The following is a 27821-nucleotide window of genomic DNA, read 5'->3' as shown; positions in this document are numbered from 1 at the left end:
TCAAGATGGAAAAAGCATTGTTCATCAGCAGATTGCTCCTAGATCATTGGAAAAACATACTCTTGGAGGATGCACAGAGCTTACAAGCTTTTTTTTTTGCAATTGAGCTTGTAAGCAGTGCAATGAAGCTGGCCAGGATCGCTGTATCGCACTGTTAGCACATGATCCCTGACAGCTTTAGTACTACTGCACTCCTCAGATGCTGCAGAAACAATGCTACCTTAGGTCCCCTTCACATGTCCATGTTTTCAGTACGTGTGGCATTCGTTTTTTTCACGGATGCCACCCGTAACTTTTAGAACTTCTGCTGTTGTGCACATGTCCGTGTTTTCAAATGGACCATGCTTACCAGCTGCACGGATGGCAAGGACTAATGCAAGTCTATGGGTCAGAGAAAAACACGTACAGCAGACAGATGGTATCCATGTGCCGTACGTGTTTAACAAAGTATTGGAGAAGCTTTGTAATTTAACTCTTTCTTTGTCCATACCGGAAAAACACTGATGGCACACTGATCCAAAACACTGATGACACCAGTACTGTTTTTTTCTGGTACTGGTTTTATACGGACGTGTGAACGTTGTAGCAGCACTACAAATGAAGCAGAAAGCTGGGAGACTGGAGAGCAGTGCACCCATGAAAATCAAATATGGGAATAACCCTTTAACCCCTTTCTGGCCCAAGGCGTACTAATACGCATCTGCACCCAGGGCTTTATGGGTCCGACATGTATTAGTATGCCCTGGCGATTTCGCCCGCACAGGTGTCAGCTAATTGTCACCCGGTATTATGTGCAAGGAGCGGTGCCGCACTGCTCCCTGCATATTAACCCCCGAAATGCTGCGATCGAAGTCGATTGCAGCATTGCGAGGGCAAGGGGGGAGGTAAGCGCCAATACTTACCTCTTCTCCAGCATCCCGCGGTGTCTGTGCCGGGACCCGGATGTTGCCATGGTGACCCGATGTCGTCATGACAACATCCGGGTCACCAGGAGGCAAAAGTTACTTTTGTCATGCACAGTGCGCCACCAAAATAACTTCTCCCTGTGCAGCGCTGACAGGCTGCATGGCACAGGATTGGTGCTGCATTCCTGTGCTATACAGCCGATCAGAATGTAAAAAGTGAAAGTCCCATAGTGGGAAAAAGTGTAAAAGTAAAGAAAAGTGTCAGAAAGTGAAAAAAATATTTTTTTTGTAAAAATATTTAAAAAAATGGAAAAAAAATAATCCCCAAAAAATAAAAATATAATGTACCCATAAATAAATATTCTTATGAAAAAAATAAATAAATAAACCACTAAAAGTACACATATTTGGTATCGTCGCATCCGGAACGACCTGACCTATAAAACTGTCCCACTAGTTAACCCTTTTAGTGAACACGGTAAAAAATAAAAATAAAAAACGAAGCAAAAAATGATGCTTTATCATCATACTGTCAAACAAAAAATGGAATAAAATGCGATAAAAAAAACAAATGTATAATAAAAATGGTACCGCTGAAAACATCATCTTGTCCCGCAAAAAACAAGCCACCATACAGCTCCAACGACCGAAAAATGAAAAAGTTATAGCTCTCAGAATAAAGCGATGCAAAAACAATTCTTTTTTCTATAAAATAGTTTTTATTGTGTAAAAGCACCAAAACATAAAAAAATATATATAAATGTGGTATTGCTGTAAACGTACTGACCCGAAGAATAAAGCTGCCTTATCAATTTTACCACACGCAGAATGGCATAAAAAAAAAAAAAAAAACAATTCCTGAATTGTTGTTTTTTGTTTATTATGCCTCCCAAAAATCGAAATAGAAAGCGATCAAAAATTGTCACGTGCCCGAAAATGGTGCCAATAAAAACGTCAACTTGTCCTGCAAAAAACAAGAGCTTCACATGACTCTGTCGGCCGAAATATGGAAAAATTAAATTATAGCTCTCAAAATATGGCGATGCAAAAACTAGTCTTTGCAGAAAAAAGGGTTTTTTAGTGTGTGACAGCTGTCAGTCATAAAAACCCCATATAAATCTGGTATCGCTGTAATCGCACCGACCCGAAGAATAAAGTAATCTAATCACTTAAACCGCACGAGGAACAGCGAATAAATATAAACTGTAGGGTTAGGGTTGAGCTAGGGTTAGGGTTGAGCTAGGGTTAGGGTTGGGCTAGGCTTAGGGTTGTGCTAGGGTTAGGGTTGGGCTAGGGTTAGGCTTGTGCTGGGGTTAGGGTTGTGCTGGGGTTAGGGTTGGGCTAGGGTTATGGTTTTATTAGGGTTGGGGTTAGGGTTGTGTTGGGGTTGGGATTTTTTCAGAAGTAAAGAAACAAAATGATGACGATATGGCGATTAGTGTTGAGTGCAAGTGTTTGCTACTTGAGTATGCATCGGGTGCACTGGGTATTGCGGGTGGTTGAGTGACATGCTTGAGACTTCGCCCCATATGTTTTGCAGCTGTTATACAGCCAAAAAAACTCGCGGGGATTGCCTGCCATGCATAAGCTATGCCTTCATGTTTTTTTTGTGTGTCTAACAACTGTGAAACATGCGGGCGGGGACTCGAGCATGTCACTTGAGCACCCACGATACTTGGTGCATACCCGAGTACCCGATGCAAACTCAAGTAGCGAGCACTCAAGCCTAATGTCATCTTATTCAATATGATGACCTAATATTATCAAATTCTGTGTCGTATCTCTGGGTTCAAAATGTTCACTATACCCCTTGAGGGGTCTAGTTTCCAAAATGGGGTCACTTGTGGGGGGTTTCCACTGTTTAGGCACATCAGGGGCTCCCCAAATGCAACATTCAGAAAGTCAAATGCCACTCCTTCCCTTCCAAACCCTGCTGTGTACCCAAACAGTGGTTTTCCTCCACATATGGGGGAACAGCGTGCTCAGGAGGAATTACATAACACATTTTGGGGTTAATTTTTTCCTTATACCCTTGCAGAAATAAAAAAAATTGGGGTCTAAAGTACCATTTTTGTGAATAAAGTTAAATGTTCATTTTTTTCTTCCACATTCCAAAAATTCCTGTGAAGCACCTGAAGGGTTAATAAACATCTTGAATGTGGTTTTGAGTATCTTGAAGGGTGCAGTTTTTAGAATTCTGTCACTTTTGGGTATTTTGTGTCATAAAGGCCCCTCAAAGTTACTTCAAATGTGATGTGGTCCCTAAAAAAATGGTTTTATAAATTTTATTGTAAAAATGAGAAATCGCTGGTCAACTTTTAACCCTTATAACTCTCTAAGAAAAAAATAATTGGTTCCAGAATTGTGCTGATGTAAAGTAGACATGTGGGAAATGTTATTTATTAACTATTTTGTGTGACATATCTCTCTGATTTAAGGGCATGAAAATTCAAAGTTTGAAAATTGCAACATTTTTGCAAAATTTCCGTTTTTTTCACAAATAAACGCAAGTGATATTGAATTTTTTTTTACCACTATCATGAAGTACAATATGTCACGAAAAAAACTGTCTCAGAATCAGGGGGATCCGTTGAAGCGTTCCAGAGTAATTACCTCATAAAGTGACAGTGGTCAGAATTGTAAAAATTGGCCTGGTCATTAACGTGCAAACCACCTTGGTGGTAAAAGGGTTAATACAATAAGCAAGAACTACTCCCATTTCAATTTCGGAGCTCATGTCCACTTTTATTTAAAGCAGAAAGTCCAATGGAAAATAGTATAATTTTTTCGTTATACAGTGAATAACCAAGATTTGCTTAAGCTAGAATAGGAGCTTTGATGTTTTCCAAAGAAACCAGCAGAATTATGAATACCGCTGTGGGCTTTAATATTTGTTGTAAGGGTCGTTTTACATGGAACAATAATCAGGAGAGCAAACGTTCATAAATACTGTATATATATTCATTCCCGGTTATTGTCACTGTAGACATGTCGAGTGGTCAGCTGACAAATGAGCCAACGTTCTTCTATGCAGGCATAAAAATCATCATCGATTGGCAGTCCATCATGTTGTGTATGCAGGTGTCAACATTCACGATTGTTGCTGCCTTCAAAGAGTTAGGGTATGTGCACACATTAAGTATTTGCTGCAGACATTTCTGCTGAAAATACTGATGTGTCAGAAGTAAAAACACAACATAAAATGCTTTTTGCAGCATTTTTTTGGTGTTTTTTTCCCCTTCATTAGAATATATAAAAAACACTGAAAGAATGACATGCTGCAAATATGAAACTGCTTCAAATCTACAAGGGTAAAATAAGTAACGTGTGCATGAGACTTCAGGCGTCTCATTCACTTTGCTGTTACTAGGAAATCCTTCAATTTTTGTGGCAAAACTGTGAGGAAAAAAAGCGACAAAAATGCAGCAAATACTTAAAGTGTAACCGTCATTTTCATTTAAAAAAAAATCAATAATACACCTGAAAATAAGAAACTGTCTAATATATCTTATCTGAAAAAAACTCTTCTTTTTCCTCCTGGACTGATAATTTATTCTCAAAATTTTTAATTCTTGGGTAAAATCTGTCTACTGTGAAGACAGATTTTTACATTACTGAGATAGGATCTTGTTATTAACAACTGTCATCTCCTATGTAGAGAGGAGGAGATAAGAGAGGATAAGGAGCAAGAGGCAGAGCTCCTCCCCTCTACATGGAATCTTATCAGTACCAACTGTCATCTCCTATCTCAGTAATGTAACAATCTGTCTTTATGGAATACAGATTTTACTCAAGAATTGAGAATCTTGAAAATTAATGCTCAACCCAGGAGGAGAAAGAAGTAGATTTCTCTGACATATTACAAAGTTGCTTATTTTCATGTGTACTATTGATTTATGAAATAAAAATTAAAATGCCGGGTACATTTTAATGTGTGCACATACTTTTTCACATATATTATTAGAGAAATCTGCTTCTTTCTTTGCCAGAACTGATCAGTCATTCTCAAAATTCTAAATTTTCAGTTAAAAATATGTCTTCAGTTAATGCAGATTTTCCCATTACTGAGATAGAAGATGACAGTTGGTGCTCATAAAATTCTATGGAGAATTGTAAATATCATTTCAGGAGAAGTTTCAGTAGAATATCTTTGTCAGCTCGTCCCTCCTCCACTCTCCATAGAATTTTGAAAGCACCAACTGCCATCTCCTATCTCAGTAATGGAAAAATCTGACAACTTCATTGTGTACAGATTTTACCCATTTATTGAAAATGAATGATCAATCCAGGATGAGAAAGGAGCTTAGAAAGTTTCTTATTTTCATGTTTACTATTGAATTAAAAAATAAAAATTAAAACAGCAGTTATCCTTTATCACAAGTGCTGATCCGCTTTTTGTATCAACAATTTGCACAATTTATCTAAATTTGCAAAATGAGCCATAGAAAAGATCAGAGCAACATAGATGCTATACCTTTAAAAAATTGCCTGTTTAGCAGCTATATTTATATGTCAACTCTAAAATGGTGTTTATATGTGTCTTAAAATTCCAACAACTACAGGGATGTGTATGTGTTTATATATATGTATGTGTACAGTTGTGCTCAAAAGTTTACATACCCCGGCAGAATTTTTGCTTTCTTGGCCTTGTTTCAGAGAATATGAATGATAACAAAAAATTTTTTTCTCCACTCATGGTTATTGGTTGGGTGAAGCCATTTATTGTCAAACTACTGTGTTTTCTCTTTTTAAATCTTAATGACTACCAAAAACATCCAAATGACCCCGATCAAAAGTTCACATACCCCAGTTCTTAATACCGTGTATTGCTCCCTCTAACATCAATAACAGCTAGAAGTCTTTTGTGGTAGTTGTGGATGAAGTTCTTTATTTTCTCAGATGGTAAAGCTGCCCATTCTTCTTGGCAAAAAGCCTCCAGTTCCTGTAAATTCCTGGGCTGTCTAGCATGAACTGCACGCTTGCGATCTTCCCAGAGTAGATCAATGATATTGAGGTCAGGAGACTGAGATGACCACTCCAGAACCTTCACTTTGTTCTGCTGGAGATAATGACAGGTCGACTTGGCCTTGTGTTTTGGATCGTTGTCATGTTGGAACGTCCAAGTACGTCCCATGCGCAATTTCCGGGCTGATGAGTGCAAATTTGCCTCCAGTATTTGCTGATAACGTTCTGCATTCATCTTTCCTTCAACTTTTGCAAAGTTTCCTATGCCTTTGTAGCTCACACATCCCCAAAACATCAGCAATCCACCTCTGTGCTTTACTGTAGGAATGGTGTCCCTTTCATCATAGGCCTTGTTGATCTCTCTCCAAATGTAACGTTCATGGTTGTGGCCAAAAAGTTCAATTTTGGTCTCATCACTCCAAATTACCTTGTTCCAGAAGTTTTGAGGCTTGTCTCTATGCTGTTTGGCGTATTGTAAGCGAGATACTTTGTGGCATTTGCGCAGTAATGCCTTTCTTCTGGTGATTCGACTGTGCAGCCCATTTTTCTTCAAGTGCCTCCTTATTGTGCATCTTGAAACAGCCACACTGCTATTTTTCAGAGAGTGCTGAATTTCAGCTGATGTTATTTGTGGGTTTTTCTTTGCATCCCGAACAATTTTCCTGGCAGTTGTGGTCGAAATTTTTGTTGGTCTACCTGACCGTGGTTTGGTTTTTACAGAGACCCTGATTTTTCATTTGTTAATCACAGTTTGAACGCTGCTGACTGGCATTATCAATTCCTTGGATATTTTTTTGTATCCCTTTCCTGTGTTATACAGTTCAACTACCTTTTCCCGTAGATCCGTTGACAATTCTTTTGCTTTCCCCATGACTCACAATCCAGAAACGTCAGTGGCTGGATGAAAGATGCAAGAGTCTGTCTGGATCCCAGAAACTCACTCAGCTTTTATGCACACATACTGATTACAAGCAAACAGGTCACAGGTGAGGATGTTACCTTTAGTAGCCATTCAAACCCATTTGTGTAAAATTCTGTGCATGTTATCAGGCCAAAATCACCAGGGTATGTGAACTTTTGATCAGGGTTATTTGGATGTTTTTGGCTGTCATTAAGATTTTAAAAGAGAAAACATAGTAGTTTGACAATAAATGGCTTCACTCAACCAATAACTATGAGAGGAGAATTTTTTTTTGTTATTATTCATATTCTCTGAAACAAGACCAAGAAAGGAAAAATTCTGCCGGAGTATGTAAACTTTGGAGCACAACTGTATATACAGTGGGGAAAATAAGTATTTGATACACTGACGATTTTGCAAGTTTTCCCACCTACAAAAAAATGGGGAGGTCTGTAATTTTTATTGTAGGTACATTTCAACTGTGAGAGACAGAATCTAAAAATAAAAAAACAGAAATTCACACTGTATAATTTTTATATAATTAAATTGCATCTTATTGCATGAAATAAGTATTTGATCACCTACCAACCAGCAAGAATTCTGGCTCTCACAGACCTGTTAGTTTTACTTTAAGAAGCCCTCTTACTCTGCACTTATTACCTGTATTAATTGCAGTTATTTGAACTTATTACATGTATAAAAGACACCTGTCCACACACTCAATCAATAACACTCCAATCTCTCCACCATGGCCAAAACCAAAAAGCTGTCTAAAGTCACCAGGGACAAAATTGTAGACCTGCACAAGGCTGGGATGGGGCACAGGACAATAGGCAAGCAGCTTGTTAGAAGGCAACAACTGTTGACACAATTATTAGAAAATGGAAGACACACAAGATGACTGTCAATCTTCCTTGGTCTGGGGCTCCATGCAAGAACCAAGGATGGTTGTGAGAAAGGTCATGAATCAGCCCAGAACTACATGGGACGATGTAGCCAATGACTAGAAGAGAGCTGGGAAGACAGTCTCAAACATTACCTTTAGTAACACACTACGTCATCATGGATTAAAATCCTGCAGAGCATGCAAGGTCCCCCTGCTCACACCACCCCATGTTCAGTCCCATTTGAAGTTCGCCAATGATCAGAGGAGGCATAGGAGAAAGTCATGTGGTTAGATGAGACCAAAATATAACTTTTGGTAGCAACTCCACTTGCTGTGTTTAGAGGAAGAAGGATGAGAATCCCAACCGTGAAGCATGGTGGGAGAAACATCATACTTTGGGGGTGCTTACTGCAAAGGGGATAGGACGACTGCACCATATTGAAGGGAGGATGGACGGTGTCATGTAACATGAGATTTTTGGCAACAACCTCCTTCCCTCAGTAAGAGCATTGAAGATGGGTCGTGGCTAGGTCTTCCAGCATGACAATGACCTGAAACACAGCCAGGGCAACTAAGGAGTGGCTCCGTAAGAAGCATTTCAAGGTCCTGGAGTGGCCTAGCCAGTCTCCGGACCTGAACCCAATAGAAAATCTTTGGAGGGAGCTGAAACTCAATGTTGCTCAACGACAGCCTTGAAACCTGAAATATCTAGAGAAGATCAGTATGGATGAGTGAGCAAAAATCCCTGCTGCAGTGTGTTCAAACTTGGTCAAGAACTACAGGAAATGATTGACCTTTTTAATTGCAAACAAAGGTTTCTGTACCAAATATTAAGTTCTGTTTTTCTATTGCATCAAATACTTATTTTATGCAAAAAAATGCTAATTAGTTATGTAAAAATCATACAATGTGATTTTCTGGATTTTTTTTAAGGTTCTGTTTCTCACAGTAGAAGTGTACCTACAATAAAAATTACCGACCTCTCCATTCTTTGTAGGTGGGAAAACTTGACAAATTGGCAGTGTATCAAATACTTATTTTCCCCACTGTGTGTGTATATATGGTATGTATATAAATATATATATATATATATATATATACATACGCACACACATATATATATATATATATATATATATATATATATACAGTTATATGAAAAAGTTTGGGCACCCCTATTAATCTTAAGCTTAATGTTTTATAAAAATTGGTGTTTTTGCAACAGCTATTTCAGTTTGATATATGTAATAACTGTTGGACACACTAATGTTTCTGCCTTGAAATGAGGTTTATTGTACTAACAGAAAATGTGCAATCTGCATTCAAACAAAATTTGACAGGTGCATAAGTATGGGCACCTCACCAGAAAAGTGACATTAATATTTAGTAGATTCTCATTTTGCAAAAATAACAGCCTCTAGTCGCTTCCTGTAGCTTTTAATGAGTTCCTGGATCCTGGATGAAGGTATTTTTGACCATTCCTCTTTACAAAACAATTCCAGTTCAGTTAAGTTTGATGGTCGCCGAGCATGGACAGCCCTCTTCAAATGATCCCACAGATGTTCAATGATATTCAGGTCTGGGGACTGGGATGGCCATTCCAGAACATTGTAATTGTTCCTCTGCATGAATGCCTGAGTAGATTTGGAGCGGTGTTTTGGATCATTGTCTTGCTGAAAGATCCATCCCCTGCGTAACTTCAACTTTATCACTGATTCTTGAACATTATTGTCAAGAATCTGCTGATACTGAGTGGAATCCATGCATCCCTCAACTTTAACAAGATTCCCGGTGCCGACATTGGCCACACAGCCCCAAAGCATGATGGAACCTCCACCAAATTTTACTGTGGGTAGCAAGTGTTTTTCTTGGAATGCTGTGTTTTTTTGCCGCCATGCATAACGCCTTTTTGTATGACCAAACAACTCAATCTTGGTTTCATCAGTCCACAGGACCTTCTTCCAAAAAGAAATTGGCTTCTCCAAATGTGCTTTTGCATACCTCAGCCGACTCTGTTTGTGGCATGCTTGCAGAAACGGCTTCTTTCGCATCACTCTCCCATACAGCTTCTCCTTGTGCAAAGTTCGTTGTATAGTTGACCGATGCACAATGACACCATCTGCAGCAAGTTGATGCTGCAGCTCTCTGGAGGTGATCTGAGGATTGTCCTTGACTGATCTCACCATTCTTCTTCTCTGCCTTTCTGATGTTTTTCTTGGCCTGCCACTTCTGGCCTTAACAAGAACTGTCCCTGTGTTCTTCCATTTCCTTACTATGTTTCTCACAGTGGAAACTGACAGGTTAAATCTCTGAGACAGCTTTTTGTATCCTTCCCCAGAACAACTATGTTGAATAATCTTTGTTTTCAGATCATTTGACAGTTGTTTTGAGGAGCCCATGATGCCACTCTTCAGAGGAGATTCAACAGGAGAACAACTTGCAAGTGGCCACTTTAAGTAGCTTTTCTCATGATTGCATACACCTGGCTATGAAGTTCAAAGCTCAATGAGGTTACAAAACCAAAAAAAGTGCTTTAGTAAGTCAGAAAAATTAGGTAGGAGTATTTAAAACAAGAAAATGATAAGGGTGCCCATACTTATGCACCTGTCAAATTTAGTTTGAATGCAGATTGCACATTTTCTGTTAGTACAATAAACCTCATTTCAAGGCAGAAACATTACTGTGTCCAACAGTTATTACATATATCAAACTGAAATAGCTGTTGCAAAAACACCAATTTTTATAAAACATTAAGCTTAAGATTACTAGGGGTGCCCAAACTTTTTCATATAACTGTATATATACATATATACATATATCTACACAGGGTGGTCCAAAAGTAGGTGGACAGAAAGTGTAATAAGGTTATGAAGGGGGAGATTTATCAAACATGGTGTAAAGTGAATCTGGCTCAGCTGCCCTTAGCAACCAATCAGATTCCACTTTTCATTCCTCACAATGAGGAAGTGTTGAGCGAGCACTAAAATGCTCGGGTGCTCGAAGCTCGAGCCGAGCTCATCGTGATACTCGGGTGCTCGACCCGAGCAACGAGCCCCATGTTAGTCTATGGGAGACCCGAGCATTTTTGCAGCGGCACCCCCGGCAGTCTGTAGAAAGCCTAAAAAGTGCCCAAAACGATAATGACAGTGCTCAAAAGACATGGGGACAGCATGGGCCTCGCCACAGGAAGCATTTCTGACCCCCAGGTCACTGCTGTCAACAACGTGGTCAGAGGTATTAAACCACTTTAACGGGCTCACAATAAAACGTTCAAAAACGAAACTAAAACGGTTTTCCTGTGAAATATGTTAAGGAACATCCTTTCCAGGGTAAGGACTTGTGTATAAGGTAAAATAAATAACCAAAAACAAAAATACTCCTCCACACCTTGGGCTATGTTCACAAGTAGCATTTTTAATGCATTTTTGCACTTTTGCATTGCTTTCAACCGTGACAAATGCATTTACTGGGAAATGTCATTTTAACATTTTATAATCTTATCTGGCCATGTGCTGTGTGACACATGCACACAGTGCTGAAAAGACATGAGAACAGCATGGGGAAGACCCCTGGAAGCATCTCTGACACCCAGGTCACTGCCTAAAAGTGTGCCCATCAGAAGTGATCCTTTCCGCATCAGAAGATGCAGACTTGCAACTATCCCGTGCAAGTGTGTCACCCTGGCCTGGATGCCACAAAATCTAATAAAGCTGTGTCTGAGAGCAAGGGGGAGGTTCTCTAGTCAGGGGAACATTAGCATGCAATACCTCCTGTATCAGGCCAGTAGGGGGAGCAGGCTGCCCCTATAAAAGCTGGAACTGGGGGCAGGGTTAGGGAGAACTGGACGACCTGTCTCAGGTTTGAGAAGTGTCCCAGAGCAGAGAGGGACAGTTGTATTGCACCCTAAGAGGAAGTGTTGCAGTAGGAGAGCCACAAGCCAGAGACAAGAGGCGAAGTGAGCCTGTCTTGGCAGATAAAGAACTCAATTTACCAGACTTTGGTGTCTGAGGCTGAGAGGATTCCACGTCCTGCAGCAGATAACCAGTCCGCAGGGGACTGTATGTTCCCTGGCCTAAGAAGCCCGGAGGCACTGACACAACAGAAGGGACCAGCAAAGCCGTACCAGGCCGGGAGCAGAAAGGAACCCACGTTGCAGACCATACAGGCGAGAATACACGGAGAGCTCGGACACGTGGGCTGTTACCCTATAAGGAGGAGATAGCCAGAAGGAGCGCAGAAAGCACGGTAGGCCTACACCCTCACCCTGACCAGGGCCAATTTCCCAATTGCTCTCAGAGATCCAGGTCTCCTCCTAGCCGGGACTGTTTGCGGGTCAGTTTACCTGTTCTAGTAAAGACCCTGGACTGCAACCTGTTGTCTGTGTGCTCCTTGCTCCTCCAGCACTAACGGCACTGGGACTCTCGTCACCATCACCCCCATCTTCCATCATACTGCCCTGGGGTCGCACTCTTCCCATGGGGAGTCACACTATCCCAGCTGCATACATCATCAGCCCCAGCGGTCTGCCTGGCAGCTGCGGTCTGCACTGACCGCAATCCACGGGTGGCGTAGTCGAACATACCAACAGCACGTAGCAGACTACCACTGGTCTGACCACCCTGAGCCACGGGACCGGGCCGCCACTACTACTCCTAGCGTTCCCTATTGCCCGGATCCGAGTGCCCCACAGCCCAGGGGGCGAGTCAGCTTTGGCGTAGTCGGCAGGATTGTAACCAACCCACCACAAACGGGTATTGGGTGCCTGAAAGAGACTGTACACGTACCTGAAAAGAGGTTTCTCGCCATCCGGAGCCGTTTCCCGCCATTTCCAGCCGTCTCCCGCCATCTTCCGCCGGTTCCCGCCATCTCCAGCCGTTTTCCCGCCATCGGACGCCATCTTCAGGACTCCGCGCGGGAAGAAGAGGGGCGTGGACGTCCAAACCGCGCGAGACCCGAAGCTCCGCCCCACGCACCGACGCTGCGCAAGGTCCTGGAAGGGAGAGAGAGCGATGCTGACGTCACCAGGACGCGACGCAAGGTCCTCGTCCGGAGCAGCATCAGCGGAGCCGCGGCCTACAGAAGAGGATCGTCGGAAGGTAGGCCACGCTTAACTAGGGGGGAGGAAGATGTCGGACCCAGAGGCGCCCACTACCACCAGCGCGGCTGCAGCAGCGGTGATGCCATTTTCCCTGCCCTACATCCCTGGAGCGGCCTGGCTGCCTAAGTATTCAGGGGAGCCCCATGCCCTAACTGACTTTAAGGAAAGGCTGTACAGTTTGTTCCAAGTCTACCCCCTGACAGAGGAACAGAAGGTCAGCATATTAACAGGGCAGTTAACTGGCGCAGCCCAAAGGGAGGTAAAATCATGGCCCACTGAGGAGAAAAGGACCGTGAAGGGTACCTTTGACACACGTACCTCCGCTGAAATTAAAATGAGGTTCTATAGATGTAAGCAGCGGGCACAGGACAGCATCAGAGACTATGCCCTAAATCTGCAGGAAGCCTTGAGGGCTATCCAACAAACTGACCCTGGCAGTGTGCAGGAAACGGATAAGCTACTAACAGAACAATTCATAGAAGGTCTGCTGTCTAGCGCCCACAGGGCCCAACTGCGCCTCATGTTCTTTCAGAACCCAGATCTGACCTTTGCCCCATTTAAGGACAGGGCCATAAGGGTGCTCCGTGAACCTGCAACAAGTGGCGCTATAAACCCACGGCGTCCTGCTCTCACCTACCACCAGGAGGCAGCGCCCTCCCCTATCGACTCTGTGGGGGCTGATGCACAGGCCCTGAACCAAGCCCCATCGAAGGATCTGCACCACCAAGTCCAGGAGCTGACCAGGAGCGTCGCGGCGTTGACCAGGACCGTCCAGGCGTTACAAGTGGACCCGTCAAGACCCATCGAGTTGGCTTCAAGTCCAGAGGATGTCCCGTGGCGTCGATAGAGGAGGATCCCGTCGTTCCGAGGGAGGCCCACAGACCGCTATGCAGAGGATGGACAGCCCATTTGCCGTCGATGCAACCAGCCAGGACACATTTCCAGGTACTGTAATTTAAACGGGTCCAACCTGGGGCAGAGGGCCGACCCCCAGGCATAAGATGACCAGGCCCTTATAATTGGCGTGATAAGTACGTTGGGGGGCGCCCGGTTTTACCCGTGCTGCTGGACGGTGTCCCCATGAGCGCCTTGCTGGATATTGGGTCGCAAGAAACCACTATCCCTTATGTACATTTTAAGCAGTATTGGACTGATGCTGATATCACACGGTATCCAGACAGTAACTTGAGCATCATCGCCAGTAATGGCTTACCCGTGCCACAGATGGGGTTCAAGGAGATGACCATTAAAATTGGTAAAGGTGAACTACCGGCACAGGGAGTGATTATTGTGGACATTGACCGTCGTGAAAGTCACCCTAAAATAACTGTGGGTACTAACGTGATTGAAAATTGTCTTTCAGAGGTAATTGTAATTCTACAACAGGTGGCGGTGAATGCTAGTTCCAGCCAACAGAGAGTCCTCAACAAGGAGATAAAAGCCCTGATGAGACGGCAGCAGGTAGAACTGTCTGGTGGTGAGATCGGTAGCGTAAGACTGAGTGACCCATTCCCCATTTCCATGCCTCCCAAAAGTGAAATGATGATCTGGTGTCGGACTGCAATCGGGTTGAGAGGTAGAGACTACCAAGCCATGGTAGAACCCGTGTACTCGGACAGCAGGCCCACCATTTTGACAGCCCGGGGGGTGGTTGATGTCCATCATGGGAGGGTGCCCGTTTGCATTCTCAACATTGGGGAGAGGGAGGTACACTTACCCAGGTACGCTACACTCGCCAAACTGTTTGTTGCCGTGGAACCCTTGCCTCCATCTCCACAGGCGGAGGGCAATGGCTCCCAGAAACAAAAGGAGGACTGGTGCCAGAAACTCCATGTGGGTGCTGACTCCACCCCCCTGCACCAAAAACAAGGAGTCTACCGGGTGGTCCAGGAGTATGAGAGAGTCTTTAGTAAGCACCCGCTAGACTTCGGCAGAGTAAAAGGGATAGAACACCACATCCCCACAGGGAGCCACCCACCAATAAAAGAGAGACACAGACCTGTACCCCCTGCACATTATCAGATCGCAAAGGGCATGCTAAGAGAAATGAAAGAAGCTGGGGTCATTAGAGATAGCTGTAGCCCCTGGGCAGCCCCCTTGGTTCTGGTGAAAAAGAAAGACGGCACCATGAGAATGTGCGTGGACTATAGACAAATCAACCGTATCACCCACAAAGACGCATATCCGCTGCCTAGAATAGAGGAGTCTTTAGCCGCACTAAAATCAGCTAACTTCTTTTCTACCTTGGACCTTACTAGCGGGTACTGGCAGGTTCCTGTGGCAGAGGCTGACAAGGAGAAGACCGCCTTTACCACCCCGATGGGACTGAGTGAGTTCAACGGTATGCCCTTTGGGCTCTGCAACGCACCAGGGACCTTCCAGAGGCTGATGGAATGCTGTCTAGGGCACCAAAACTTCGAGACGGTCCTCCTTTACCTGGACGACGTGATCGTCTATTCGAAGACCTACGAGGACCATCTAAAGCACCTGGCCGAGGTGTTCGAAGCCCTGGCAGGCTATGGCCTGAAGGTGAAACCATCGAAGTGTCACCTGTTGAAACCAAAGGTCCAGTACCTAGGGCACGTGGTAAGCGCGGAAGGAGTGGCCCCCAACCCTGACAAGGTCACGGCAATCAAGAGCTGGCCAAGCCCCTCGAACATCAAAGAGGTGAGACAGTTCCTCGGGTTGGTAGGCTACTACCGAAGGTTCATCCCCGGGTTCACTAAGATGGCAGCTCCTATGCAGGACCTCCTGATCGGACAGTCTAAGTCCAGAAGCCAAAAGCCACCCTTCAAGTGGGATAAACCGGAAGAGGAGTCCTTCCGCCAGCTAAAGATGGCCCTCACAGGGGATGAGATCCTGGCCTACCCTGATTATGGCCAGCCTTTCATTCTCCACACAGACGCCAGTAATGTGGGACTGGGAGCCGTACTGTCCCAAAACCAACAGGGCAGAGAAAGGGTGATCGCATACGCCAGCCGGAAGCTGAGGCCCACCGAGAGGAACCCGGAGAATTACAGCTCCTTCAAGCTAGAATTCTTGGCGGTGGTGTGGGCCGTGACAGAACACTTCAAGCATTACCTGGCCTCCGCAAAGTTCACCGTGTACACGGACAACAACCCGTTAACACACCTGGACAATGCAAGACTGGGTGCCCTAGAACAGCGGTGGATGGCGCGACTCTCGAATTATGACTTTGTGATCAAGTACCGGGCAGGCAAAACCAATGCCAATGCGGACGCCCTATCAAAAATGCCTCACTTACCTGAAGGTGACGAAGACCCAGAAGAGCTGGAGGAGGTAGAACTCCCCGCTTTTCACCGGTATGGGCCCGCTCAGTACTCCCACCGCGTGAAGGAGGAGGATTTGACCACCGTTATGATCAACCCCCTACCTCGCCACAGCTGGGCCGAGACCCAAGATAGTGACCCTGCCGTCCACCTGGTGAAAGATCTGCTGACCCAGGAAGATGCCCGCATAGATCCGGATGCTCCAGAGGAAGCCAAGCAGCTATGGAAACAGAAGAGCAAGCTGTTCCTCTACGAAGGCAAGCTGTGCAGAAGGATCGTCAACCACCTGACGCACGAGCTGACCTGGCAAGTCGTGGCCCCAAGGCGGGATGCAGCTATGGTCCTGGGGGCTTACCATGACAGAACGGGGCACTTCGGTTGGAAGAAACTGGAGTTCCTGCTAAGAGGACGGTTCTTTTGGGTCGGCATGAGAGGGGCTGTAGAGAAGTGGTGCAGAGACTGTGGCCCTTGTCACCTAAGGAGGAAGGACCGTGCCAGCCAGAAGACACCCTTGAGGCCCATCGTCACTACGCAGCCTCTTGAGCTGGTAGCTCTGGACCACGTCAAATTGGCTCAAAGCCGGTCAGGATACATCTATGCCCTGACAATCGTGGACCACTATTCCCGTTTTCTAGTGGTGGTCCCAGTAAAGGACTTGACAGCCCAAACAGCGGCCAGAGCCTTCCAGCAATACTTCTGCCGTCCACACGGGTATCCGGAACAGGTCCTGACAGACCAGGGTCCAGTGTTCAAGGCTGAAATCTTCCAAGAGTTCTGCAACCTCTATGGCTGTAAGAAGATTCGGACAATGCCTTACCATCCACAAACCAACGGGATGTGTGAGAAACTGAACAATATAGTCATTGATCTCCTGAAGACGTTGCCCCTGGAGGAACGCAGCCTGTGGCCAGAAAAACTGCCGGACCTGATAGACTTATACAATCATATCCCGGTGAATACTACCAACTGCACCCCGGCTTACCTGATGCGAGCCAGACCAGGTAAGCTGCCCGTAGACCTGGAGATGGGAGTCCTGACGCCTGAGGACACCTCCCCGGATGCGGACTGGGATACGGAAAGGCAACTGCAGTACAAAAAGGTACAGGAGAGTGTGGAGAGGAGCCTGGCCCAGGTGAGAGAACGGCAAGAAAGACTCTTCAACCAACACGCCCCTGCTGGTCCCCTAGAACCTGGTGAGCAGGTCCTGAAGCGGAAGAGAAGGCTACATAATTTGGATGACCAGTGGGAAAGGGAACCCTACACCGTACTGCAGTCTGATCATGACAACCCGAAGGTGTGCGTGATCACCAAGGACGGAGGAGAAACCACTAGTACCGTCTCCAGAGACCACCTCAAAAGATGCCCCGAGCAACTCCGTAGTGCAGAAGAGGATCAAAGTGACCTTGAACCCGCAGAGGACAAGGAGGAAATGATCAGCACAGTTCTCGGAGAGTTCCCTCAGTCCTGGACTCGAATAAACGATGCCATAGTGGTACCCGTCCTGCATTTCCTGCAACCGGCTCAGCAACAACCTACACCAGAGCCGGAATGTGAAGAAGAGCAAGCGGTTCCAGAGGCAGAAGAGCCTGTACCAGCAGCCCAGGAGAGTCAACCCTCTGCTGACAGTGAGCCTGCCATGCCTGCGGTAAGCCAAAGGACCCGCAGACAGCTGCCTGCCCTACCTGTACACCCAGCTGGTAACTGTACCCCTAACGCTAGTGGGGAAAGCCAGGTCGGTCCACCACCAGACAGCGAGCTACGTAGGTCAACCAGGAGCACAAAGGGGCAGATACCCGCTCGCTGGAGAATATAGGGTGCACTAAAACTGTAAATAACCCTGTTGCCAAATGTTGAAATGTTTGCCAAGTTACCTGCATGATTATTAATAGTGTATTTCAGTTTCTTGCAGTTACCGTACGGACTCAAAGGTTATGAACTTTTTATAACCGGGACCTTGTATGGACTGCGCTCGGAGCCTAACCCAGGAATGAACTAAGACTGTAAATGACTCGGGGTAGGACAGACCCCCACCTGGTTAAGGCTCCCCGTTGTGTTGGTGATATGGACACCCGGTCACAGACCACACTGTGACCTTAAGAACTCAATCTGTGTGTCGTTTGTCTATTAATGTTTTATGGTCATGCCTATTATCTTTGTTTACTGTTTAGTCCCGGAGTACTAAATTCTACTAAGGAGGAATGTGTCACTCTGGCCTGGATGCCACAAAATCTAATAAAGCTGTGTCTGAGAGCAAGGGGGAGGTTCTCTAGTCAGGGGAACATTAGCATGCAATACCTCCTGTATCAGGCCAGTAGGGGGAGCAGGCTGCCCCTATAAAAGCTGGAACTGGGGGCAGGGTTAGGGAGAACTGGACGACCAGTCTCAGGATTGAGAAGTGTCCCAGAGCAGAGAGGGACAGCTGTATTGCACCCTAAGAGGAAGTGTGGCAGTAGGAGAGCCACAAGCCAGAGACAAGAGGCGAAGTGAGCCTGTCTTGGCAGATAAAGAACTCAATTTACCAGACTTTGGTGTCTGAGGCTGTGAGGATTCCACGTCCTGCAGCAGATAACCAGTCCGCAGGGGACTGTATGTTCCCTGGCCTAAGAAGCCCGGAGGCACTGACACAACAGAAGGGACCAGCAAAGCCGTACCAGGCCGGGAGCAGAAAGGAACCCACGTTGCAGACCATACAGGCGAGAATACACGGAGAGCTCGGACACGTGGGCTGTTACCCTATAAGGAGGAGATAGCCAGAAGGAGCGCAGAAAGCACGTTAGGCCTACACCCTCACCCTGACCAGGGCCAATTTCCCAATTGCTCTCAGACATCCAGGTCCCCTCCTAGCCGGGACTGTTTGTGGGTCAGTTTACCTGTTCTAGTAAAGACCCTGGACTGCAACCTGTTGTCTGTGTGCTCCTTGCTTCTCCAGCACTAACGGCACTGGGACTCTCGTCACCATCACCCCCATCTTCCATCATACTGCCATGGGGCCGCACTTTTCCCGTGGGGAGTCACACTATCCCAGCTGCATACATCATCAGCCCCAGCGGTCTGCCTGGCAGCGGTGGTCCGCACTGACCGCAATCCACGGGTGGCGTAGTCGAACATACCAACAGCACGTAGCAGACTACCACTGGTGTGACCACCCTGAGCCACGGGACCGGGCCGCCACTACTACTCCTAGCGTTCTCTATTGCCCGAATCCGAGTGCCCCACGGCCCAGGGGGCGAGTCACAAGTCCTTGTTCCAGGGCAGTGTTCAATTGTACCTCCCCCATTCCTTGCAATGCAAGCGCAAGTATGCAGCCTGACACCCACCCACCCCCAGGCTGCAATACCATACTGCTAGCTTGCTTGGACTTGAAATGGGGCCTTTTAGTTTGGAGGAGGCCGAAGCTGGCCACTACTTCATGGCTGCTTCGGTAGCGAGGTATCCATACTCAGTCCCCAGCCGCCCGGCGGCCGGGTGTCCACGCTCGGACCCTAGCCGCCAAGGGGCTGCCGGGTGTCCATACTCGATCCCCAGCCTCCCCGCGGCCGGGTGTCTGCACACGGTCCCCAGCCGCCTGGGGGCGGCCGGGTGTCCATAAACGGTCCCCAGCCGCCCCTATTTCTCCTTGAAACTTCCCCCACACTTTTCTTAGCCTGGCCTGCTTTAGGGCAGCATTGGACGAACCCACCAGAGAACCAGACTCCTCGGGTGGGCCCTGGCTTCTCCATCAGGGGAGTTGAGAGTGTCAAGGTGAGGAGCATGATGATGATGATAGAAGTTAGCATCTGTTTTGTTTTCTTGGAATGCAAGCGTAAGTGTGCAACCTGCCACCCACCCACCCCCAGGCTGCAATACCATACTGCTAGCTTGCACTTGAAATAGGGCCTTTTAGTTTGGAGGAGGCCGAAGCTGGCCACTACCTCATGGCTGCTTCAGCAGCGAGGTATCCATATTCAGTCCCCAACCGCCCGGCGGCCGGGTGTCCACGCTCGGTCCCCAGCCGCCAGGGGGCGGCCGGGTGTCCATACTCGGTCCCCAGCCGCCCCGCAGCCGGGTGTCCACACACAGTTCCCAGTCGCCTGGGGGCGGCCGTGTGTCCATAAATGGTCTCCAGCCGCCCCTATTTCTCCTTGAAACTTCCTCCACACTTTTCTTAGCCTGGCCTGCTTTAGGGCAGCATTGGACCAGACTCCTCCGGTGGGCCCTGGCTTCTCCATCAGGGGAGTTGAGAGTGCCAAGGTGAGGAGCATGATGATGATGATAGAAGTTAGCATCTGCTTTGTTTTCTTGGAATGCAAGTGCATGTATGTAGTAGCGGCTAGGCCTGAGGTGGTCAGCGTTTTGGCGCATATCCTACCTCTTCCGAGGATTGCTGGATGTTTTCCTGCTACTATCCCAGTTCTATGACTCCCGTTAAAACAAAGCTTCAGGTGATGAATGATGGATGAGGTGGTGGCAAAGCAGTAAGAGCAGGAGGAACAGGGACCATTCACATCAATATCAGGCCAGTCAACCACACATGTCTTGTAGGATATGTTTCTGTACCAAAAGGAGCGGTTCGGCTACACAAGTTAAAGGGCATGCAGTGAGTGCAATGCCTAACAAAAATTTTGAGGCACTCCATGGAGGTCAGAGGGCCTTAACTAAACCGTTTTTTCCATTTATAGCAACTGGGTCTCCTGTGCACTGTTGGCCTAAGCAGTGAATGGAAGGCTTTCCAAAAATTATGAGGAACTGCAATGCCCCTTGAAACAGACGTGGATTACAGCATACTAAAAACCTTCTACCCATTATTGGGGAGTGGGTCTCCCTTAGTGTTTGCCTATGCATTGAAAAGCAAAAGCTGACTAAAATTAGGAGAAAATGCAATGCCCGTTGGAAGAATGGTGGAGGTTGCAGTGGAATAAAAAGACAATATCAATGCCCCTTGGAAAAGTCGTGGAGGTCGCAGTAGCTTAACAAGATGGTTTTAATGCCCCTTGGAAGAATGGTGAAGGTCGCAGTAGCTTAACAAGACGGTTTTAATGCCCCTGGGGAAAGTGGTGGAGGTCGCAGTAGCTTAACAAGACGGTTTTAATGCCCCTTGGAAGAGACGTGGAGGTTGCAGCAGCTTAGCAAGACAGTTTTAATGCCCCTTGGAAGGGACGAGGAGGTTGCAGTAGCGTAACAAGACGGTTTTAATGCCCCTTGGAAGAGACGTGGAGGTCGCAGTGGAATTAAAAAGACAATATCAATGCCCCTGGGAAAAGTGGTGGAGGTCGCAGTAGCTTAACAAGACGGTTTTAATGCCCCTTGGAAGAGACGTGGAGGTTGCAGTAGCTTAACAAGACGGTTTAAATGCCCCTTGGAAGAGCCATGCAGTACAGCATCTTAAAAACATTATTCCCATTATTGGGGAGTGGGTCTCCCATAGTCTTTGCCTATGCCTTCCAAGCAAAAGCTGCCAAAAATTAGGACGGAGGAACTTGCAGTGCTGGCAAACAAGAGCTATGCAGTACAGCATCTTAAAAACATTATTCCCATTATTGGGGAGTGGGTCTCCCATAGTCTTTGCCTACGCCTTCCAAGCAAAAGCTGCCAAAAATTAGGACGGAGGAACTTTCAATGCTGGCAACACGGACCAAGGTCACCCTGGTGGTATAGTGGTGGTGGAGGCTGAGGAGAAGGAGAAGAGCAAAATACAGCCGAAATGAGGAAGCGTATACCCATGTGTGGGTGTGAAGCGGTGCATTGGAATACACCTCCCGAAATAACACAGTGGATTTGACTTTATGTTACTCTGCTGTCATTTGGTGGTGATGAGAAGTCTGGCCCAAACCAGCCCTTGTTCATTTTGATAAGGGTCAGCTTGTCAGCATTGTCAGTTGACAGGCGAGGGCGCTTATCTGTTATAATTCCCCCAGCGGCACTAAAAACACGCTCCGATAACACGCTAGCGGCAGGGCAGGCCAGGACCTCCAAGGCATACAGAGCGAGTTCATTCCAAGTGTCCAGCTTGGATACCCAATAATTAAAAGGCACAGAGGAATCACGGAGGACGCTGGTACGGTCGGCAAGGTACTCCCTCTCCATCTTTTGAAACTTTCCACTCCTTGTGAGAGTACCTCGCGCCTCAGGGCCTGTAAGCTGGGCGGGTCTCAGAAAACTGTCCCAGAACGTTGACAGTGTTCCCCTGCCTCAGCTGCATTGGAGTTGCGTCTCTCTCTCCTGTATGCCTTGGTTGGGCAACGAACTGTGACCTCTGCCGCTAGCGTGTTCAGATGGGAATTTTTTTAACAGTTCTGCAGCAAGGGCCTTCTGGTACTGCCCCATTTTGGTAGACCTCTCCACCCCAGGAATAAGAGAGTTAAAGTTCTCCTTGTAGCGGGGGTCTAAAAGTGTCACCAACCAGCAATGACTGTCACCCAACATTTTGACAACGCGAGGGTCACGGTTAAGGCAGCGTAACATAAAGTCAGCCATGCGTGCCAGACTGGTAACGGGCAAGACTTCCGTGTCCTCACCAAGATGACGACTGACCATGCTCTCCTCCTCCTCCTCCCTGTCCTCAGGCCACCCACGCTGAACCGACGGTATGACAGTTGTACAGGTACTACCGTCTGCAGCGCATAATACCAGCTCCTGTTCTTCCTCCTCCTCCTCCTCCTGCGCCTCTCCTTCATTGTCCCCCAATGCACGTTGAGATGAGATGAGGCTGGGCTGTGTGTTATCGCCCGCTACGGCTTCTTGATCCATCTCATCATACTCTGGCTGCAATTCCTCCTCTTTAATTCTCTGCAGAGAGCGTTGCAAAAGACAGACAAGTGGGATGCTGACGCTAATGATGACGTCATCGCCACTCACCATCTTGGTGAACTCCTCAAAGTTTGTCAGGATGGTACATATATCAGACATCCATGTCCACTCCTGAGGTCTTATGTGTGGAGTCTGACCTGAATATCGACGGCCTTGTTGCAGCTGGTACTCCACAACTGCTCTCTTCTGCTCACAAATCCTTTGCAACATGTGGAGGGTAGAGCTGCAAACGCTGCTGCAACACAGCTAGGGCGGCGGAAGCTGTAGCCGACTTCCAAAAATGAGCTGACAGGCGGCGTACTTTGACGATCAGGGAACTCGAGATACGATTTAAGAAACCGCTGAACCACGAGGTTAAGCACATGAGCCAGGCATGGTAAGTGTGTGATCTCGCCTCGCCTCAGAGCCGCCACCAGGTTGCGGCCATTGTCACACACCACCATGCCTGGATGTAGGTTCAGCGGTCTCAGCCACAGATCTGCCTGCTCTTTCACAGCTGTCCACAACTCACAAGCAGTGTGAGGTTTATCACCTAAGCTTATGAGTTTCAGCACAGCCTGTTGCCTCTTGGCTGAGGCAGTACTGCAGTGCTTCCAGCTTGTAACTCATGTGGTGATATCTGAGATGGAGGCTGAACATGAGGAGGAGGAGGATGATGATGCGCAGGAGCTGTACACTGTGGGGGCAACTCTGACTGACATAGGGCCCGCAATCCTCAGTGTGGGGAGGATGTGTTCCGTCCCAAGGTCCGACTGGTTCCCGGCTTCCACTATGTTTACCCAGTGTGCCGTCAGGGAGATGTACCATCCCTGTCCACAAGCACTTGTCCACGTGTCCGTGGTCAGGTGGACTCTCCCAGTAACTGAGTTGTTGAGGGTACGGCAGATGTTTTGGGACACATGCTTGTGTAGTGCGGGGATGGCACACCGGGCAAAAAAGTGTCGGCTGGGGACCGAGAACCGAAGGGACGGCCACCGCCATAAGGTTGTGGAAGGATTCCGTCTCCACCAGCCTAAAAGGCAGCATTTCCAACGCATGCAGTCATGAAATGCGTAAATTTAGGACTGTGGCCTGTGGGGCGTTGGCTGCGAATTTGCGCTTTCGTTCAAAGGTCTGGGATATGGACAATTGAATGCTGTGGTGGGACGTGGACGTGGACGTTGATGCTGTTTCCTGAGAAACTGCCATAACAAGTGAAGACTGAAAGGAGGGGGCATCTTTGCATGCAGTATGGACAGGGGATTGCCTTGCACGCTCAACAGGGGGTTCTATCACACGCACAACAGAGGAAGAAGCAGTGGTGACACCCTCTGACACTGGTCGTGGACCCTGGGGTTCTCCCCACAAAGTCGGGTGCTTTGCTGACATGTGCCTGATCATGCTGGTGGTGGTCAGGCTGGTAGTTTTGTCACCCCTTCTGATGCTGGCATGGCAAGTGGTACAAATGGCCTTTTTGGGGTTATCAGCAGAGTCTTTAAAAAAATTCCAGACTCTGGAAGACCTACCGGTTGTACTGGCAACGTCCCTCGTGTTGGTGTTACGGGGAACGGTTGCCCGCCTTCTGTGTACGGCCACCACACTGCTTCTTCCTGCCTGTTAGGGTACTCTGCCTCCCTCCCCCTGTGTGCTGCTGGCCTCGCTCTGCGTGTCCTCCTGCCACGTTGGGTCAGTTACTAGATCATCTACCACCTCCTCCTCTTCCACTTGCGCACCACAATCCTCCTCCTCACTTCGTGGCAATTGTGTCTCGTCATCGTCCACCTCTTGTGACAAATTGCCAGCGTCGACTTCCTGTGGCCGTGGATGTTCAAATATTTGGGCATCGCTACATGGGAGCTCCTCTTCCACCACTTCAAGTGGATCAGGCGAGGGGCACAAATATGGAAATGGACCAGTGAACAGCTCTTCAGAGTGTCCAAGTGTGGGATCAGTTGCTGTCTGACGACACTCGGCATGGTGGGAGGAAGGAGCATCAGGGTGAGGAGGAGTATGCAGTCGAGACTCATGGCTACTAAAACTTGACCGTGTGGAAGACAGACCGGAGGTGGTGTTGCCCAGGTAACTGGAAGTATTATCTGCTATCCAATTAATAACCTGTTCACACTGATTAGTTCGCAATACTGGTGTTATAGTGTGCTTCCCTAGTAATTCGGTCAAGAAGTGGGAGCGAGAAGATGTGGCTGTTGGTTGTGGCACATTTTCACCTTGGCCACGGCCCCGTCCTCTACACACACCATCACCAGAACGTCCAGTTCCACGTCCCTTGCCACGCGCTTTGCCCATTGTAAATGAAGTAAAATAGCTTACACTCGCACTATCAATGGAAAAAGGGTAATAAAAAGGAGATTAGAAGCGTGGAAGAGGAAAACCACAGTTCTATTTGTCTGGCCTACACCAGAATCTTTTAAACAGATATATTTGTGAGTGAACAGACAGGGATACACTATTACTGTTTTTTTTTTTACGTAAAACAGGCCAAAAGCTGGATAATACAGAGATTTGAACCGTGGAACTGCAAAACCACAGTTCTAATTTACTGGCATATACCAGACTTTTTTAAATAGATATATTTGGGGCTGAACAATCAGCAACACACTCAAACAGTTTTTTTTTATGTAAAAAATACCCAAAAGTGGATAATACAGAGATTTGACCCGTGGAACTGCAAAACCACAGTTATAGTTATGTAGCGTACACCAGAATCTTTCAAACAGATATATTTGTGTCTGAACAGTCAGGGAGACACTATTACAGTTTTTTTTTTTACGGCAAAAAATGCCAAAAGCAGGATAATACAGAGATTTGACCCGTGGAACTGCAAAACCACAGTTCTATTTTTCTGGCCTACACCAGACTCTTTTAAACAGATATATTGGTGTCTGACCAGTCTAGGAGACACTATTACAGTTTTTTTTAACGGCAAAAAATGCTAAAAGCAGGATAATACAGAGATTTGACCCGTGGAACTGCAAAACCACAGTTATAGTTATGTGGCGTACACCAGAATCTTTTAAACAGATATATTGGTGTCTGACCAGTCAGGGAGACACTATTACAGTTTTTTTTACGACAAAAAATGCCAAAAACAGGATAATACAGAGATTTGACCCGTGGAACTGCAAAACTACAGTTCTATTTTTCTGGCCTACACCAGACTCTTTTAAACAGATATATTGGTGTCTGAACCAATGGGGGGGGGGGGGGGATACTAAAAGGTTAATAAGACGCGTATTTGGACAGTCTGACTGAAGAAAAAAAAAATATACAGGATTTAGATGAAAAAAAAAAATTTTTTTCCTGGCCCCTGAGACTGGGGGATAAGTCTAGCAATTTGACCAACAGGAGCACACAGGACTGTAATGCAGCGTTTGCTTGTATAACCACTGCGTCTCCTATACAGCCTGCCTGCCTGCCTGCCTGATATCTGGGATGGATATTAGTCCTGAGAAGGACTGTTTGTTTGATTTGGCAGGCTTTAGAGACCCTACACTACCTATTTCGCACTATATATCTCTCCCTAACTCAGCAGCACTGACCCTACACTGGCTGATCCGGAGCGACTGATGGCGGCGCCCGGTTTTAAATACTCGAGGTGACGCTGTGCGGCCAGCCAATCACTGTAATGCCCACAAACAACATGGCTGCGGCATTACAGTGACTGGCTGGCAATCCCTGCATGTTCATTGGCTCTGTAAAGAGCGCCAAACGTGCAGGGTGGAGACCCGAGCTCCCGCCCGAGTAACCCGGAAATACTCGGTGCTCGCCGAACATTCCGAGTAGCGTGATGCTCGGGCGAGTAATGAGCAGTGTCAAGCATGTTCGCTCAACACTATTCACAAGTCCACCAGAAGAGCCTCTTTGGAATTGGGAATTTCACGAGCTTCTATCATGCGAATCCTGAAATCTATTGGGTGGAAAGTTTATCGTCCACGTCTAATTCATGGTTTATTGGAGGATGATCCAGACAGGCGGCTGCAATTTAGTGAGATTATGCTTAACGAAATTGAAGAAAATCCAGTAATTTTAGATAATATTATGTGGAGTGATGAAGCTTCTTTCAAATTATCTGGCCATATTAACAGACATAATTGTATTTACTGGTATAATGAGAACATGCATTTAACATTACAGCAACAACTAAATGAGCCTGGTGTCATTGTTTGGGGTGGTATTTCAAGTTTTGGTGTTTTAGGACCAATATTTTTTGATGGAAGAGTCACAGGAGATAAGTATCTCGAAATTCTAATGAATCAAGTTGGTCTCCAGTTACAGCAACAGCCTAATTCACATGACCTTTATTTCCAACAAGATGGGGCCTCTCCACATTATTCAAGAGTAGTCCGTGAGTATCTTGATGAAACATTTCCTAATAAATGGATTGGTCAAATAGGCCCACTTGATTGGCCGGCACGTTCACCAGACTTGACCCCAATGGATTTTTTCTTTTGGGGAGTACTCAAGGACAAAGTTTATAGTCGAAAACCAAAAAGTGTCAGTGATTTGAAAAATTACATAAGAGATGTGTAGCACCCCGAGGGTTCGGCCGCTACAGGGGTATTGCACCTCTGCCAGAGGTGTGATATTCCACTCCCGGGTAAGGATGGAGTATGGACCAGGGCTCAGGTAGCTGCATGCATCACACACACCCCATTTCCGGGGGACAGCTCTTCAGTGCTCCCATTTATATAGTAATTCAGGCACATTTGACCATGTCCCTGGCTGGAGTGGGGAGGGGGGAGAAAAACCTAGTGATGTAGGAGCAAAAGGGGACGGTTTTTGGAGCATAGGTAGGAGCTCATTGGGTGCTGGTCACCTGAGCTCACACTAAGAGAGGAGGTAAAAAAGGTGGGCACCATCTTAGTTCTGGGAGAAGTTCAGTCAGTGAGAGGAGAAGACAGGGAGCGGAAGCTCTGTAGGAGCTCTGCTCAAAGGCAGGCCTAGGGTGAAGGCCGGAGCCTGAGAGGAGAAGGAGAAGTGGGCCTGGAGAAGA

The sequence above is a fragment of the Phyllobates terribilis genome, unplaced genomic scaffold, assembly GCF_046119375.1.
Source record: "Phyllobates terribilis strain yellow unplaced genomic scaffold, ASM4611937v1 Scaffold_5__5_contigs__length_657084704, whole genome shotgun sequence".
Taxonomy (NCBI): Eukaryota; Metazoa; Chordata; class Amphibia; order Anura; family Dendrobatidae; genus Phyllobates; species Phyllobates terribilis.
Note: the sequence above shows the minus strand (reverse complement) of the source record.